Source organism: Heptranchias perlo, chromosome 8 (assembly GCF_035084215.1).
Source record: "Heptranchias perlo isolate sHepPer1 chromosome 8, sHepPer1.hap1, whole genome shotgun sequence".
Taxonomy (NCBI): Eukaryota; Metazoa; Chordata; class Chondrichthyes; order Hexanchiformes; family Hexanchidae; genus Heptranchias; species Heptranchias perlo.
This window is the reverse complement of record NC_090332.1, coordinates 28,356,735-28,364,338: the sequence shown is the minus strand read 5'-3', so window position 1 is coordinate 28,364,338 and position 7,604 is coordinate 28,356,735.

Genomic DNA, 7,604 nt, shown 5'->3' with positions numbered 1-7,604 from the left:
GAATGGTGTCTTTATTATTTTAAGCATCAAGGAGAATAGCAAAGTATATCATTCACTTTTTTATTCTGTATACTGTTCATTTACCTGTTTTATGTAGATAAACCTTATGTTTGGTTTAGAGTCTGAATCTCGGTATGATGGAGTGTATATTCAGTCTGCCTTTTGAATCGAGGACAATCACTTGATGAGGTGTGATACATTCCAGTGGCCAGTGTACAAAGGGTTCTCTGTTACAATATCTGGGCCTCACTATTGGGCAGGGAAAGGTATATCCCAGATCAAAGGGGACATGGGTTCCACTTACGGGATTGGCCGATGATACTGAACCCAAGAAAATATCTAGTGTAAAAACGCAAAGCCGTGACAATGATAATGAACTTTGCCAGTATTAGAAGAGGAATCAGTAAAGATCTTATAAATAAAAAATATGTAACATTGTAATTAATATTACATTTCTTTTTTATATTTCTATTTTGTTTTTAAGTTTTTTTCATTTAAACAGTGAGTCTTGATGGCATCAGGAAACTGCTGGCAGAAATTACTGTCCAACAGTATGAGGAATTCAGATCCAAACTAACGATCCTATCCTCGGCTCAGCATGGGGCCCTCTCCTGAAGTCATAAAGCTATTTTACTGCAGGCAGCACATCCCACTAAGCTCAAGTTGTAGATTTAAGCCACAAGGTGAACTATTTAAAATTAGATCAACTAACCATGCAATTGTTGCCAGTGCAAATGCACATACGTTTCTTATCTAATTTTGTGCATACAATATACACGGGTATTATTTACCACAATTGTACACTCATTCCTTGTTCTCCCCTTTTGTCTACAATACCAGTGAAGAATGTTGCTTTTGTTTATTCTGCTTTCAGTATACAAACCTCCAAAATGTGCTGGTACTTGAGACTATGTGGCATTTCCAGCGGGGCTGTTAGAAACAACAAACGAAATATAACTTGTGCAGAAATATCGATAATACAAAATCAATCAATCAGCGCTTTAACAATTCAAAAACAAACAGCAACAGGGATTATAACGAAAATTGGAAGATGTCTGGGTCTATTGTTTCATTTGTATCATGCCACTAGAAGGCGAACTAGATGGACCTTGGTCTTTTTTCGTCCAGCAATTCCTATGTTCCAGCCAATGATAACTATTATACCATCAAACTTTTTTTGACTGGTTTCTTTTCCAGGTGTTTCCAAATGTTGACACAATCTCACATTCCAACAATTTGCTTTCCTAATTATTGCAATTAAATAAAGTAATACTGTACTTACGTTTTAGTTTCCACATGACTGCAGCGATTTGCGACACAGTGAGGCTTTGTAACCACTTGCTAAGGTAGTTAAACTGGTTCGAGTGGCCGGTCACTATATGTACAGGTTCAGTTATGGGAGTCAGATCGCATTCGTTTCACTTCAAATGTGACCTTGGTGTTGAAGCTGCCCACAGACAGTGGCTGTGATCTTTTTTTGACCTGCAGCTTCCAGCTCGGACAGGGGGAGACAGCGGCGAAGAGCAAGGCTCCTCCCTGTAGGAAACTTCCCAACTGGGTATCGAGTAACAGCAGGGAAATTTACATCGAAATCTCATTTCTGTTCATGTTTGGTTTTCAGGCGGGAGTTAAATAGCGATCATAGGACCCCCACTTCCATAGTGACTGCAGGATATCTCCGCCCCCACCCCCCGCCCCCATTAAATAGTGATCCCAAGGCCATCAGTTATGATGTGAAGGTGCCTGCGGGGCGACATGAGTGCAGACAGTGATCCCCTTGGGGAAGCCTGCAATCGGTGCATTCCTCAGAGCAGCCTCTGTCCCTGCATCCGGTTATCGGTGAGGAATGAGAGTGAAGTGTTTGCTCCACTAAAGAAGGCATCAGTGACCTGCTAAATACAAGCACGGACTGCAGACTGTCTGACGTTACTGATATGTCCTGTGGCAACCTGGAAAGAGCCGAAGACAAAGAAGTTGAGGGCTGCAGTGACCTTGACTGCAGCAGGCTATAAAGTGTCAGCTGTGGGAATTCCTTGCAGGTCTTGTTGCAGGAGGCGACACAACTCTGAGACAGCGTCCCTCAAGAAATGAAGCCCCCTTATGCAAAGCTTCTCAGACAACTACAGGTATGTTGCCCTGGGCCTATAAACTCTGTTGGGAGGCTAAGGATTCCTGCGAAGCTACCTCCTTCTACTTGCTCTCCCTTGAGGAGTGAATCCCCCTCTTGCCAGAATGGACTCCGTAAAGAATAAAAGTGTGATGTCCCAAGCCTCTTAAGAGTTCAGGATATTCTACAGTAGCTACAAGCCCTTTGAAATTGTATAAGTAGCAAATAAAAAACACTTATCCAATGCAATTAAAATATCCCCTAAAACATTCTACACTTTTGCCTGAGAGCAGCTGAGGATCCCTTTATATATAGCCTGGAATGGTTGCCTCCTGACTTGTACCGTCGATGGTTTGTGGGTAGGAGTAGGAACTGGCAGTAGTAATGTGGGCAGGAATAAAAAGTGTTGGGGAGTCGTAACTACATCATCTGACCCAGTTTAGCAAATATCCCACCTGTTTCTGGCAGGATCTCTGGCTGCCTAGATCGAGGTCCCGGTGAAAATCAGAACAGATAGGAATGCAGTGCCAGTCAGCATTTCTGTTTCACCCGCTATTTTGGTACCATCACCACCCTGTTTATAAGCAAAAATAGCGACAAGGACATGAAAAATTCCTCCAAAATGTCAAAAAATAGTCTACATTCCCGACATTATAAAAATCATAATCTATTCATATATTTATAGGTTGCAGTTGTCACTAAATGGATATTCGGTATTGATGGCATCTCCAACTGATGGAACAAATTCATCAATATAAGTACAGCACTAGGACTGATAGACACATACAGAACTTGAGATATTGCTCCTTTCCTTTGCATATTCTTGGAAAGTATTAATAGAATACTCCATAATTTGGTTCCATAATAACACATTCATTTATGCAACCTGGTCTCTCAACCTGTCCTCTCATTCACTTTCATTTACTTTTCCTGCTTCTAAGCAGCTGAGTTACTCTGTCAGAGTGCCTTAACATGGCCAGATACTGTCCTTCGAGCTCTCACTTCTACCACCCCTGCAGCTTTCACCTTGTATTCTCCACAGCATTGTTTTTCAACCAGTGCGAATGCATGGAGAACAGATCACTTTTAAACTCATTTTAAATCAACCACCCCGTTATGCACAAAACTCAGGCCAAAACATTTATTATATGTAATATATTTACACAAACATATTAATAAATAAACACATTAATTATATATATTCTGACCTGAAAAAAATTCAGGCATGATCTGCTGCTTCATTCTTTGTCTATGCATCTGCCAAATGGAAACATTTTACCCCAGAGAACAGGAACAAACCAAAAATCTACCCCTTCCTTAATTGCTTGTCTACTTTTTCTCTTGTAAATACACCCTATAATTTAATATAATTTTTAACCAATATAAACCCATCTGATTGAAACTTTTGCATCTGGCACACTCCCAATACATGGGGATACATAGTATGGGAAAATGTACAATACATCCATAGAGTATAGAAAAGTGTACAATATGTCTGTAGGGTATAGAAAAGTGTACATGTCCATAGGGCACAAAGCATGCTAATTGGTTCAAATTTCACATTCACCAAAAAGCAATTAATTGAAAAACACTTATAAATGCACAACTATGTCTTTACAAAATCTCCATCAATAGAAACTAATTACATTCCTATATAAAAAAAATCAAAGTCCCTTCAGTAGCCAATCCACACCGTTATATACCCGTAAACATTAAATTCATAACATGAATAACACATTAAAAATTAATTCAGAAAAATATCACAAAATGTACCTAAAAACTTATGCTCCCATTTTTCAATACCTACAATAAGTACTTCCTGTATTGGCCTGTTCCCTCTTTGAGGCTTTGGATTTGCTGTCTGTTCCATTTCCAGACCTTGCATCCCTCAGCTGGGCCCTGGGTCTCAATATCTTCAGGCCTTTGTCATGCATTGATCTCAGTGTCCTTAGTTCCTGGCTTTCCTCTTGTTCTTATGTTCAAGTTTCTGTGCCTGCTCTCTGCTCCTGCATATCTGCTCTCATCCAGCCACTTATGTCTGTTGTCGTTGCTCCCAGCACAGCTGTGACCCTCCACATAAGGGAGACCTCTCGTACTTTTATGCATGCATTCTGTTACAGAAGGTTAGTTTTACTCCTCTTGACACTGTTTCTGCAATCAATGTGACCAACTCATACCTCCACATGGCTGTAGTTGCCACTTCAGAGGGACATTAATAACCAACCACATAGTGTGGGACTGGATTCATTTGTAGGCCAGAATGAGTAGGGTTGGCAGGTTCCCTTTTCTGACGGACATTAGTGAAGTAGTTGGGTTTTCGACAATTCAGCAGCTTTCATGATCAATTCCTCTGGTGGCAACCCACAAATTACAAGATTTAGTGACTTCACTTTCCTTCCTTTAAGTTAAGCCTTCTTCTGCTGTTCTTGTTTTTTGTGTTCTCACTCAGGCACTCAGTTACTCATAAAAGAAATTCAACCCCCCACCCCCACATTACAAAATAAGCAATGTAAAATTTCACTTGTCACACAAGCAGCCAGAGGCTGCATTAGGGCTGTGCAACCTGTACACCATTCTTGGATTTGAGCGGATGATCCAGGCTGACAATTCACTGCAGTATTGAGGCAGTGCTGCAGTCTTGGAGGTGCCATCCTATGGATGAGATTTTAAATCCTTCCTGTTCCAGTGCACGTTAAGGGGACGATTTTCCTCTCCCCCTCTGTCTAGACGCCAGTCAGACGCAGCCCACCTGACCAGACTTGAAACCCGCCGGGATTTGCAGGTTCAGGTCATTTGCATGGTTCTGATGCACCCCTGGCAGGGCCAAATACCTGGAAGTGGGGAAGGAAATTCCACCACTGCAGCAGTCCAAAATCAGCAGCCAAAAAGCTTTCAGCATCAATCCCTGGTCTAAAGTCCATTAAAAAAAATGTAAGGAATCTTACAACACCAGGTTATAGTCCAACAGTTTTATTTGAAAATCACAAGCTTTCGGAGCTTTCGTCCTTCGTCAGGTGTGTGAAGGTTTCCATCAAAGTACCGCATATATAGTCACAGAACAATGCCTGGTGATTACAGATAATCTTTCCAACTGCCTGTTATCACACCTCTGCATGGATGGTGTTCAGACAGGGGAACATTACACCTAAGACCACTGAATACGCAAGCGGTCAGATTACAAAGAAAGAGAGAGAGAGAGACAAAGAATGGCCAGTTGTATTAAAAACAGATAACTTATTTTTCCCCCCCTGGTGGGGTTACATGTAGCGTGACATGAACCCAAGATCCCGGTTGAGGCCGTCCTCATGGGTGCAGAACTTGGCTATCAATTTCTGCTCGACGATTTTGCGTTGTCATGTGTCTCGAAGGCCGCCTTGGAGAACGCTTACCCGAAGGGGACTTAACATTGGGTCCTGTGTGCTTGCTACCTGACCGCTATGATCCTCTGAGTTAAGTTATTTGTCATTTTGATATTACCATTAATTTGTCAGATTAATCTTTGTTCATATTGAAGCTTTTTCCAGGAACCATTATTTCTGTCAGGTGCATATGTCTCCCTATAGTGTTGGAAATATTTGATATGCATTTCTCTTATCCTGTAAAAGGGATGGTATCCCACTTCATCTTTTGCTTCTGCATTTATCTGCTAAATGGAAACATTTTACCACAAAGAATGAGCACATTTTATGGGCCCGATTTTACCACCCGCTATCGGGTGCGTTCTCGGCGGGGGGGCCTCGAAAATCGTGAAATGCAGGAGCCCGACCGGATCCCGCCTCGATCCCGCCCACTTCCGGGTTCCCCGCTGACGCGCCGGCGCGCGCGCGCAGCCCCCGCTGGTGGGAATCCCGCAGGCAATTAAAGCCAGCGGGATGCCACTTGACAATATTTAGTTTGGTATTTCAGGTCATTAACTGACCTGATTAAGGGACTGTGTGTGATTTTGGATCAACATGGGACTGTTTCCCACACTGGGGGAAACACTCCCAGCTCGAATGGACATGTTGCAGCTGTCAGCCTGTGGCAGCTGCAAAGGTCCATTTGACAGGTGGGGGTTGGGGGGAGACCCTCACCCATTGCAGGAGGCCACTCTGTCACTTGGGACAAAGTTTGGCCTCCACTACCCTCCTCCTGACGGTCAAAGTCACCAACCTGCATACTTATCCCGGGGTCCGGAGACATGTACCTACCTTGCGGACCCCCTCAGATGTACAACTTGCGGATGGGGGCCGCCGTAGCTGCAGTCATGACCTCCTCGGGGGGCGAACAGTATCACCAGCCTCACCAGCCTCTCCATCCACGCCGTCCACCTCTGACACGTGGAGCTCCACAACAGAGTGCTGTGACACATCCACCTGTACAGCAGGAGGGAGGGCTACTGCAGAGAGAGATGCGTCGCAGAGGGCACTACCCTCGCCACAGGTTCCACAGACCGAGGCTCAGCCTCCTGGACCTCTCTGAGCAGCAGTGCACACGGAGGCTCAGAGTCACTCGACATGTAGCCGTGGACATCTGCAGCCTCTTTCATGCCGAGCTGCTCCTGGCTGGCCCGTGCACCATCTTCCTACCTGTCGCTGTCAAAGTCACCACTGCCCTCCCGAACTTCTCCTCCACAGCCTTCCAGGGTGCAACCGGGGACATCGCCGATGTCTCTCAGTCGTCTGCGCAGAAGAGCCCTGCAAATACACCTACACCCAGTCTGCAGTGACACAATGGGTGGCATCAGTGGTGGGTCCTCATAGTGATACCCAGGAGCGGGCATTATTGCACAAACCGGACAGGATTCGCGAAGACATGGCAGTAGTGGTGCCAATATAATGTGTGATGTGAGTTGTTCTGAAATTCAATATAAGTAACAACCATGACAAACCCTCAAACACCCTTGTGCATCCCCTTCATGCTCACGACACGTTTGCCTTACGCTGCCTACTGCACATATGTGATGCATGCCCTGTGGCTGCAGCACAGGTGGTGGCAGGTTGAGTGAGGCTGGCCGTGAGAGAGATGCACGAGAGGGTGAGTATGGGATAGAGCCATGAGATTGTATGAGGATTGGGTTGAGTGGTAATGGCGGGATGAGTACTGGCGAGGTGAGTAAGTGCAGGTAAGATGAGGATGGGGTTTGAGTGGGTATGAGGGGTGATGTGACAGAGTAGTGTTGGCAGTGCCGAAGGAGATGTGGGGTGGGGGCAGTGATGTGGCAGACGGAGTGTAGGGGAAAGACTACGTGTACTCACTTTGGCTGACCTACTGAGGTCATTGGACCGCCTCCTGCACTGTGTGCAGGTGGGCGATATGTTGGTGGCGCAGGTGACCCCCTCTGCCACCTCGAGCCAGGCCTTCCTGGTGGCGGAGGTGGGCCGCTTCCTCCCGCCCGCCGGGTGGAAGATCTCTGTCCTCCCCCTCCTCCTCACCCCATGTATTGATACCTGGGGTGAGGCATCATTAAACTGGGAGCAGCCTTCCCCCTGGGCTGCTCCATGCAGTCATCTTTGCT